The following is a 12,237-nucleotide window of genomic DNA, read 5'->3' on the forward strand; positions in this document are numbered from 1 at the left end:
TCTTCCCCATCAGAAGGGTACAATCTTATTAATGGACTTAGTGTCAAGTAATGGTATACACTTAGGCACAACTAATAGTATCCTCCCCATCGGAGTCACTGCTATTATTTGTGTGACCAAAGGATACCAACTATTAATTTTATTTGTCAAAAAGTTAGGTTGACAGGATAATAAAATTAATGGGTTAAAACCCTCCTTTTACAAATGTTGAATTTGTATACGCCCACACTATCATGACATACAAAATTCACGGTGTTTTGAGGTGTTGGTTAATTTAAAATAGTATTGTTTGAGGAATTAATATTATTCTAAATTTAGAGTTCTGATCCAAAGTTATTTGTGATGCTTAGGATGACTTTCAACCCACTGTCCATCATACTACAACAGAATAGACTTACTGGTCCTAACTACATAGATTGGAAAAGGAACCTGGACATTGTTCTTACTGCTGAAAGCTATAAGTTTGTACTGACTGAGCCTTGTCCTGATGCACCCACTGGTGAATCTACCCAAGAGGAGATTGAATATCATAAGAAATGGGTAAAGGCAGATGAGATGGCGCGGTGTTACATTTTGACTTCAATGTCAAATGTATTGCAACATCAGCATCAAGATTTACCAACAGCTTATGATATTATGAACAATCTCAAGGAACTCTTTGGTCATCAGGATCGGGCTTCTAGACAAGAAGCCATGAGAAAGATAATGATAGCCACCATGCAAGAGGGTACTCCTGTGAGGGATCATATCCTAAAGATGATGGCTTATCTGAACGAAATACAGAACCTTGGAGGAGAAATTGATGGGGAAACCCAGATCGATATGATTCTCCAAACACTACCTAGAAGTTTTGAGCAATTTTGCCTGAATTACAATATGAACAAAAGGGTATATTCATTGGCGGAACTACTGACAGAACTTCAGGCAGCAGAAGGATTGTTTCGTCACAATTCTCATATTCACTATGCTGAAAATGGTTCTACTTCTGAACCGAAAGGAAAGAAGAAGAAGAAACAAGTTGGTTCAGCAAAGAAAGTGAATAAATCTCAGAGTACAATACCTAAAGCTGGAATGAAGAAGTCGAGGGGCAAGTGCTTCATCTGCAAGCAGTCAGGGCATTGGAAGGCGGACTGTCCTCGTAGGAATCAGAACAACAAAGGTATATCTCATGCTCTAGTTGTTGAAACATGTTTAGCGGTGTTATCTACCAGCACCTGGTGTGTAGATACGGGAGCCACTGATCATGTCTGCAATTCCTTGCAGGGGTTCCAGGAAACCCGACAACTAACTGAAGGAGAGATTACCGTCTACATGGGCAATGCTACTAAAGTGGCGGCTGTTGTAGTGGGAGATGTCTACTTATCTTTTAATAGGAATAGAAATTTGGTTTTAAGAAATTATCTTTGTGTACCCAGTTTTAGAAAGACTTTAATTTCAGTTTCTAAACTGTTTTTGGATAGATATTCAGTTTCCTTTAGTAACGATGTAGTTATTAAGAGAAATAAAGTGATTATCTGTTCTGGTGCATTAGTTGGCAATTTGTATACTTTAAATCCAATTTCTCCCACAAAGCAAAACATAAAAATTTATAACTCATCTTCTAACTCAAATAAGAGAAAAGAACCTTCAGAAATGAACCAAGCATATCTTTGGCATCTAAGGCTTGGTCATATTAACTTAAGTAGGATTCAGAGGCTTATAGCCGATGGACTTTTGGGTTCATTAGAGTTGGAAAATTTTCCGACTTGTGAATCTTGCTTAGAAAGTAAAATGACCAAGAGGCCTTTTAAGGCCAAGGGGTATAGAGCCAAAGAAGTGTTAGAATTAGTTCATTCTGATTTGTGTGGTCCTATGTCTGTCCAGGCAAGAGGTGGTTTTGAATATTTTGTCTCTTTTATAGACGATTATTAAAGATACGAATACATTTACCTAATGTGCCGCAAGTCCGAGTGCTTTGATAAGTTCAAAGAGTACAAGGCTGATGTGGAGAAACGACTAGGTAAAAGTATCAAGACACTACGGTCTTATCGTGGTGGCGAATACCTCTTAGGAGAGTTTAGGAATTACTTATCAGAGGCCGGGATTCAATCCCAACTGTCTGCACCTGGTACACCCCAACAGAATAGTGTGGCAGAACGAAGAAATAGGACTCTTATGGAAATGGTTAGATCGATGATGAATTATTCAGAATTACCAAATTCGTTTTGGGGATACGCTCTGGAAATAGCAGTGTACATTCTGAACTTAGTACCTTCTAAATCAGTTTCTTCTACTCCCACAGAATTGTGGAATGGGCGAAAGCCCAGTCTAAGACATATTCGGATTTGGGGTAGTCCAGCACATGTGCTGAAACCAGATGCTGATAAGTTAGAATCTCGTACAGAAGTTCGCATGTTTGTGGGATATCCCAGAGGAACGAAAGGTGGTTTATTTTATAGTCCTAAAGACCAGAAGGTCATTGTTAGCACCAAGGCCCAGTTTTTAGAAGAACACTATATAATGGATCACAAGCCCAGTAGCAAAGTTGTTTTAGAAGAACTTAGGGAGGACACATCTACTTCAGTACCAACAGTACAAGATGAAGTACCACAAGAGACTGCAACACGTGTCACACATGATACACAACCACAGACTGTGCCTCGTCATAGTGGGAGGGTTGTTAGGCAGCCTGATAGATTCATGTTTTTGGGAGAGTCTTCGGACTTGATCCCGGGTAAACATGAACCTGATCCCCGAACATATGACGAAACACTCCAAGATATAGATGCAGCATCTTGGCAAAAGGCAATGAATTCTGAAATGGAGTCTATGTACTCTAATAAGGTCTGGGAGCTTGTAGAACCACCTGATGGTGTAAAAGTCGTTGGATGCAAGTGGATCTACAAAAGGAAAAGAGGGGCAGACGGGAAGGTAGAAACCTTCAAAGCTAGGCTTATTGCGAAAGGGTACACTCAGAAAGAGGGAATCGATTATGAGGAGACCTTTTCACCGGTAGCCATGCTTAAGTCTATCCGGATACTCTTATCTATTGCTGCTCATATGGATTATGAGATTTGGCAAATGGATGTCAAGACAGCTTTCCTTAATGGAAGTCTTGAAGAGAATATCCATATGAAGCAACCAGAATGGTTCATTGAAAAAGGCAAAGAGCATCTAATATGCATGCTCAATCGGTCTATTTATGGACTAAAGCAAGCTTCAAGGTCTTGGAACATCCGGTTTAATGAAGTAATCCGTCATATGGATTTATTCAGTATCCGGATGAGTCTTGTATATACAAGAAGTGTAACGGAAACGTGGTGGTATTTCTTGTACTATACGTAGATGATATTTTGTTAATTGACAACAATGTCAAGGTATTATCGGATGTAAGGGTATGGTTGTCCAAACAATTTGATATGAAGGATTTAGGAGATTGTGCACACATTCTTGGGATCAAAGTTATAAGGGATCGCAAGAAAAGAATATTGTATTTGTCCCAAGCTTCATATATAGATACAATCCTTGCTCGTTTTAGCATGCAAGATTCCAAGAAAGGTTTCTTACCTTTTAGACATGGAGTAGCTCTATCTAAAGAGATGTCTCCGAAGACATCAAAGGAGATAGAGGACATGAGAGCAGTTCCTTATGCTTCAGTTGTAGGAAGCCTAATGTATGTAATGCTATGTACGAGACCTGATATCTGTTTTGCCGTGGGCATGGTTAGCAGATATCAGAGTAACCCTGGACAAGGGCATTGGACTGCGGTAAAGCATATATTAAAATACCTGAGAAGGACCAGAGATTATATGCTAGTTTACCAAGCAGACGATTTGCTCCCTGTGGGTTACATGGATTCAGATTTCCAATAAGATAGGGACAACAGTAAGTCTACATCAGACTATGTGTTTACTTTGGGAGGTGGAGCCATTGCATGGAGGAGTGTTAAGCAGAAATGTGTTTCAGACTCAACCATGGAAGTTGAGTATGTAGCAGCCTCTAAGGCGGCTAAAGAAGTAGTATGGCTCAGGAACTTTCTAATGGACTTAGATGTGATTCCTGGTTTGCCCAAAATCATCACAATTCATTGTGATAATAGCGGTGCAGTTGCAAACTCAAAGGAACCACGAGCCCATAAGGCAAGTAAACATATAGAGCACAAGTACCACCTGATACGAGATATCGTGAAGCGAGGAGAAGTTGTCATCGCCAAGATTGCATCAGCAGATAACCTGGCAGATCCTTTCACTAAGGCCCTTCCAGCAAAAGCTTTCGATTGGCATGTGGAGGGAATGGGAATCAGATGTATGGCAGAAGATATGACAGCTTAGTCATTAGTATAAGTGGGAGATTGTTAGAGTGTATACTGAAAGCCTAAGCTTTTGTAAACATTTATTTTAAATAAAGAATCACATTTGGTCAAATTGTCTACATTTAGTTGTAGTTGTTCAATTAATTTATATTGTAGATAACATAGTATGTGGTGCCACATACAGAAGATGATGTTATCAGTACCTTATAAATTATAAACAGTAACTCACAACCAAAATGGAAAGGAACAAACCATTGGAAGGTCGTAGTGTAATTAGGAATTAGTTTATCTTGACTATAAAATTATACTAGTACACTTAGAGTGTATTGAGTAGGACCATTAGAGGTCGTTTCTTTTATACTGACTTTATAGAGGAACAAAGACCTCAATTATTATGGAAGTGCATGCTCTTAATCCTAATATAATAACAAGCACATATATTTGATATTTATTTCTTTAATTTATCAATGGGTGAGATTTAGATCGATAAATCAATAAGCCCGATAAATTGGGAAATGATATCACTTATAATGTGTGTTGTTGATTATAGAAGGAAACTGTGTCCTAGAAATCTAGGTTGATAATGTCCCCAAGATGAGCTCATAAGGATTGTCATGTTAAACCCAGCAGGTGGACTCAGTCCGACATGATGATAAGGTTGAGTGGTACTATTCTTGGATTAAGATATTAATTAAATGAGTTGTTAGTAACTCACTTAATTAGTGGACATTCGCCATCTTAAACACAGGGAGACTAACACACTCATAATAAGAAGGAGCCCAAAAATATAATTTGGGATTGGTGCGGTAGTTCAATAATAGTTCTCTAGTGGAATGAATTATTATTGATAAAATTAAGTTGTGTGTTCGGGGCGAACACGGGATGCTTAATTTTATCGGGAGACCAAAACCAATTCCTCCTCTCGGTCCATATCGTAGCCTCTTATTTATAGAGTACTATACCCACCTATACCCACCATCGTACCCATGATGTAGGGGTCGGCCAAGCTAGCTTGTGGTTCAAGCTAGGGTCGGCCAAGCCTTGGTTCATGGGTGGCCGGCCCTAGCTTGAACCCAAGCTTAGGTGGCCGACCCCCATTAAATTTAAAAGAATTTTAATTTTAAAATTTTCTTATGTGAAAGATATAATTTATTGGAGAGATTAAAAATTAAAATATCTCTTTTAAAAGGATCTACAAAAGATTAAAGAAAGAGATTAGATCTCTTTCCTTATTTATAGATTGGAAAGATATTTTATTTTTCTTCTTTATAAATTATTCACATGTAGAAAAATTAAAATTATAGAAATTTCTTTTTATCAACCATGAAGGAATTTCAAAGGGAAATTTTATTTTTTAAAATTTTCGAAGACAAATAAGGAATTTTAATTGTTGATTGAAATTGTCTTGTTTGCTCTTATTGAGGTGGTCGGCCATGATATAATTGATTAGAAAATTTTATTTAATTTTTCTTAATTAATTGTTGTCAAGGAAAGTTAAGGAAATTTTATTGTAATTAAATTTCCTTATTTTCCAAAGCTAAGGAATATAAAAGAGGGGGTTGGGGTGCCTTCATGAGACACAACCTCTATTATTCTCTCCTTCTTTTCCTTGGTGTTGTGGCCAACCATCCTCTCTCCCTCTCTTCCTCTTTGTGGTGGCCGAAACTCTTCCTTGCTTGGTGCTTTTGTGGTGGCCGGATACTACTTGGAGAAGAAGAAGAAGAAGGAGAGAAAGCTTGCATCCCTTGGAGCATAGTTGGTGGAAAAAGTTCTTCATCCTTGGATTTTGGTGCTTGGCCGAAACTTGAAGGAAGAAGAAGAAGGTGCTAGGTGGTCCTCATCTTGGAAGATCGTTGCCCACACAACGTCCGAGATTAGAAGAGGAATACGGTAGAAGATCAAGAGGTCTTTCTAAAAAGTATAACTAGTATTTTTCCTTTCCGCATCATACTATTTATTTTTGGAAATAATACCAAATACAAGAGGCATGCGATTCTAGTATTTAGAATTTGTTTTCGATGTTGTGTTCTTTTGTTTTTCTTTTCCTTGTGATTTGATTGTTCTTTTTGGTTGACCTAAAGTTATTTAAGGAAATTAAATATTAACTTTCCTTAAAAGGCTTTGTCTAGGCGGTGGTGGTTGTTCCCATATCCAAGAAGGCCATGTGCCTCGCCATGCAATCTTGGAAGCCAATTTTGGAAACTAATATTTAATGAAATTAATAACTCAGGTGATTTGGATCGAACGTGTTAAGTTCCGCAGGAGATCCGAGTCTAAATCTAAAAGAACAAATAGATTAAACTTTGGATCAAACGTGTTAAGTTCCGCAGGCGATCTAAGTTTAATTTAAAAGAACACATGGTAGCTAGGAAAAGGTTCAGACCTTTGTACAAAATTTTTTTACAGTGGAATCATTAGGTTTTCCGAGTAGCAACCAACATAGGGGTCCTTTTATAGCCCCTGGAAAATCTTATCCGTGGTTTGAAGGCGCCTTCCATAGGGCTAGAAGACGTCTCCAGCTAGGCGCCAAAGGATAAAGCTTTATCCTTTGGCAACAACTAAAATTTGCCTGGTCGAAGGCACCTTCCATAGGGCTAGAAGACACCTTCATACTATTCATCGAAGGTGCCTTCCAGCCATGGAAGGCGCCTTCCACAGTGAAGGTGCGGAGCACCTTTAATTCACTTTGAAGGCACCTCCAACAACAATTCCAACCTCCTTTTGCTTTTCTGCTGCTCCGATTGTCTGGTTGATCGCGACCATCCGAAATAGGCTCGCTCGAATCTATTTTTTGGCCTTCTCCTAGAGCAGGCTTCCACTCTGTCTTCTCATCCCTCGGAACATCGCGCGCATCCTTCTCGTCCACCGGTGTACTCTTCCGCAGCACCTCGTCCCTCAGATGCACCAAGTCCGTTGACTCCCTTCCCGTGTCATCCTTCTGGCTAGCTGCATCTTCCACTCGACTTCTTATGTTCCTAAGATCCTACACACTTAGAAACAATGGTCAAATACAACAGGACCTAACTTAACCTGGTTGATCACATCAAAACTATCATAGGGTTCCAACACTTAGAACCTGATAGCTGATCCAACATGTCATCCAAGCGGGGAATTAAAAACATGTACTTCACTGTAATCTTGTTGATGGCTCTGCTATTGACACACATACTCCATGAGTCATCCTTCTTCTATACTAGTAGGGTAAGAACTGTACAGGGGCTTTTGCTCTCTCACATGTATCCCTTTTCTAGTAACTCCACTACTTGATGCTATAATTCTTCCACTTCCTTAGGGCTAAGGCGGTAAGTTGGCTGATTAGGCAAACTCGACCCTGTAATAAAGTCAATCTGATGTTGGATATCTTGCATAGGTGATAGCCTAGAAGGAAGATCCTCCGATATCAGCTCATCAAAATCAACTAGCAACTGCTGTACTTTGACTGGTAACTCAACATCCATGGTCTAAGTAATGCTTTGGCATGGTAGCAAAGCATACACAACTTCTTGCTCCATTTCATCTAAAAACCTAGATATAGAAAGCATATTAGTATTTTTAGCTATCGGAATTGGAGTAGTTCCTTCCTGCCGTAGAGCCAACATAATTTTTTTTCCTTTGATGTTAAGGGTATAGGTATTCTTCCACCCATCATGAACACTACTGCGATCATACTGCCAAGGTCACCCTAATAATACATGACATGCATCCATGACCACCACATCACACCAAGTACTATCAAAAATTTGCCAATTAAAAAAGAAATGAGACATCATCAGTCTACTATTATCTCACTTTCTTTATCCAGTCAAGATAACTTGTAGAGTTTAGGATGAAGGTCTATCTTCAGTTGTAATTTTTGGATAGCCTCTACGGATATTACATTCTCACAACCACCGCTGTCAATTATCATCTTGCAGACTTTATCTACGATGGTGTAGGTAGTATGAAAAATATTGGTTCTTAACCAATTATCCCCCGAATTTTCCTTAGGAGCCAGCAGACTCTTACGAATGACTAAAGTCTCATGACTATTACCATACATCACTTCGTCAGATGCTTCATACATCAGATATCCAATTACTGTTGTATCTGCTATCGCTTCTTCCTCGATCAACAAGTTTTTCCCTTTAGATTAGTTGAAGAGGGCTTCATGCATTGGTGAGTTATATGTCCTTGCTCACCACATTGATAGCATCTAACAGGGGCCATAGAGTAAACTTGTGGTGACCACAACAATGGTCATTGTGATGGCTGCTACGATGGTTGCTGCTGTGGATGATGAGAATTTTAAGAGCGAGCTTGTTGTGGTCGCCTCTCTCCGCTGGTTTCTTGTTTTATTGCTTTTCAGTAGCTAGTGCACGCTGAAAGGCCTCTAACATCGTCGAGAATGAATGAAGACTGAGGGTATCTTGTAAGGCCAAGTGCATACCCCATAAGTAACGTGCCACATGCTGGTCCTCTATCTCAGATAAGTCATTGCGGGTCACTAGCTGGAAAAACTCTTCTATATATTCATCAACTAATCTCGCGCCCTATCTTAATGAGTGAAGTCGCTAGAATAGAGTTTGGATGTAGGTGAAGGAAAGTGTTTCTTCATGTTTTCCTTCATATCTTCCCAGACTATTATTTAGGATTTACCTTACTTGTCCTGAGAGTGCTGTATCTATTCCTACCATACTAGTGCTTTCCTTTTGAGCCTAATGTCAATTAACTTTGCTTTCATCCAATTTGGAACTCACTTATAGTTGAAGATCCACTTTACTTCGTTGATCCAGTCAATGAAGTCCTCTACTAGCAATGAACTAGAAAATTTAAGAAAATCCCGAAATTCGAATTCTCCAGCAAGCTCCTCTTATCCACGGCGTTCCTTAGGTGAGCCCCGACGATGATATCGGTTCTCAAAGGAAGACTCAAATCCATAATCTAAAATCTCATGATCTTCGAGATCTTGCGTCGTTATACACTAGGTTAAATCCTCAATCGTCATTATGTCCTGGACATTATGACCACGGTGCTCAACTTCCTCCGCCAAAGCCTGCTTATTATTACGACCGCGACTATGACCATGATGATCCACCATTAGATCTATTGATGACCTTCTCAGGCTCTAATACTAACTAACACTAGACAGAATAGCGATTATCCTGTGGACTAACGAGAAGAGGAAAATTGAGAAGAAGATAAGAAGAGGAACCTCCAAGAAGGAAACTTTTTGTTAAAATTAGAGGGTTGATCCCTCAATATCTAAACATGACTCTTATATAGACCACAACCTAAGACTCAAATAAGGAAAGAAATTATAATTAACATATCTTAATTTTAATCTTGTAAAGAAAGGAAATAAATTTTAACCCAAAAAGAAAAGTAATTAACTTAACAATCTTAACTCAAATTAAGACACGGATCAAGACAAATCCTCTCTAAAAAAATACTAGAAATATGAAAATTACCCTAAATACCTAAAAAAAAAATTATCATAAATAAAAAAAGGCTCTAAAAAGGGTTTAAATAGCGAAACTTGGGGCTAAAAATTTGATGGTTTTAGTTTCACTGGTAACAAACGTAGGTTTTTAAATTTTTCACATGTGACACAGATAGAGCCTGATTCTGAATTCCAAGGCAAAAGTTATGTCCGTTTGAAGTTTGAAGACTCATATTGGGCTTCTACATGGGTTGGGCTTGCATCACACGATCAGTACGTTCACTCCTTTATGGTATCCACACAAGCACCGTTGCCACCCATCTCATGAGTGTAATTGGAATCTCCAAAATATACCTCTCGCCTATTGTGTTGGTGCAGTTAGCACCAATGGTCAAATTCAGATTTTGATGAATGACAAATTAATTAAAGTTAGGTGTTATATTTGTCAAACCTCTTTACCAAGTATGCAAGAATTGATGGATCTAGAGGACATAAGATCAGACTGAAGCTTAGTTAGGTTTGAGGGCTTGATAACTGGCACGAAGTCTAGATAAGTTAAGGTGTGACCTGATATCTGACAGGAAGTTCAGCTGAGTTTGCAGGACCTGATTGTTGCTGAAGTCCAGTTGGGTCTATGGACCTGACAACTGACAGGAAGACCTGGTAGGTTAAAAGGTAAGTCAAGTAACTGCAAATGGTATGTGAATGTAAGTCACTAAAGGAGAGTGATCCAGTGAGGACGAATCCCTATGGGACTATAGGCGCGGTCTAGATTAAAGTCATCTCGGATGTCAAAGCTAAGATCATGACTAGATGCTCGCCTTGGAAAGATAAGATTTAATTAATAATCATTTTATTTTAACTGTGCTAACTCTGTTTTGCAGGTTATTTTTTGTTATTGGACTAACATGAACTTGAAGGATTGAATAGCAAAATTTCACCTTGGATGAACAGTGTCTAAGGTGCCTCGGAGCTGCAAGGAGGCACCTTGAAGCTCGATTTGAGGCGCCCTCACACAAAGAAATTCGAGGATAAAACTTCGCTATGGGGAGGCGCCCTAGAGCTCATTGGAGGAGCCTTTGAGGTGCATTGGAGGCGCCTCACAGTGCTTGGTAGCAGCCTTGCGCGGATAGAAACTGTAGGCACCGGAGCATATAGTCTTATTTCCACGAGATCATATTTGTGGTTGGAGGCACCACAGATGAGATTGGAGGTGCTCTCAACACTCTATAAATTCCCTATTTGACCAGCAACATGAGACAACTCAATAACAAGCTTCAATAATCCTTCTGTTGCTCCGACCACGTGCAATCTGCTGTGATGTTGTCGCGCTACTGCTCTGCTATATCTAATCACCACTGACAGATTGACATCAACACCCGAGCTCTCAACTTTGACAATCCTGTGTTGGTAATAATTTAATTTAAGTTTTTATATTATTGCTTGGGCTATGTAGGTTGTTATACTATCCTTTATCCTTGTACTCATCGATCATTAGTGAATTATCCATCTATAGATCAGAGGGTCCTGGGTCTTAGAGTAGGAGTCGACGAAGGCTCCGAACTAAATAATTGATTGTGTTTTTGTGTTTGCTTTTTGTTTATGTCTTCTTTTATTTCCATTGCGTACTCACTTTTATAAAACCAAAAAAGAAAATGTTTTTAAAATTACATGATTCATCCCTCCTCTCACGCTTTTCTTCCGATTTTATATTTTCAATTTTTTGTCTTGAGTCACAATTGGTGTAATCACGTCTTCTAACAACTTTCTCATTATCTTTTCAAAATTTCTTGAAGTTGTTACAATACCACTTGAGCTAATTCAGTTTTTTTCGCATTAAATTTCTCCCACACTACTTGTTCCAAGACAAAAGTCTTGCATATTGCTTCTTGTATATATTTTATGCAAGTATACCGTTGTCTCATCAAGAAGGATGAAGCATCCATGAACCTCCACCATACGATCAAGAAGATTTAAGCTACTGGAGGTAAGGAATGGAATGGTTCTTGGGAAGTGAAAATTTTGATAATATGTTAATATTGAAAAAACCCTCTCAAGACTTAGAAATGAATAAAAAGGTAATTGAGTTAATTTGTAGTATTTTATCTAACAATGTATTATGCAAATTAGAAAAGTTTGAGAATGCGTACGAGCTTTAGATCCAGTTAACCGAGCTTCATGAGGAGTCATTGAAGATGGAGGATCAAGTTAGAGTCGAGCCAAGACACAAGTCCGAATCGACAGAAAAGTCAATAGAATTAGGGTTTATGCTTGAGGTTAGTACAATTTACCAAAATACTTCTATCAGTAGCGATTTAAATAATGTGCATGATAGTTTAGAAAATTTTTCTATAAATCTACATGATAATTTAGGTTTGTATGATTTAGTAGATTTGAAATATCCAATGCCAATTAAAAATTCAAAATTAAAATAATCTAGATTTTGATCAAATCAATCAAGACTCTATATCAACTTTGACTTGGTCAAACAGAACATTGACCAAATCAATTCAAACAAATTAATTAA

Source organism: Zingiber officinale, chromosome 7A (genome assembly GCF_018446385.1).
Source record: "Zingiber officinale cultivar Zhangliang chromosome 7A, Zo_v1.1, whole genome shotgun sequence".
Lineage (NCBI taxonomy): Eukaryota > Viridiplantae > Streptophyta > Magnoliopsida > Zingiberales > Zingiberaceae > Zingiber > Zingiber officinale.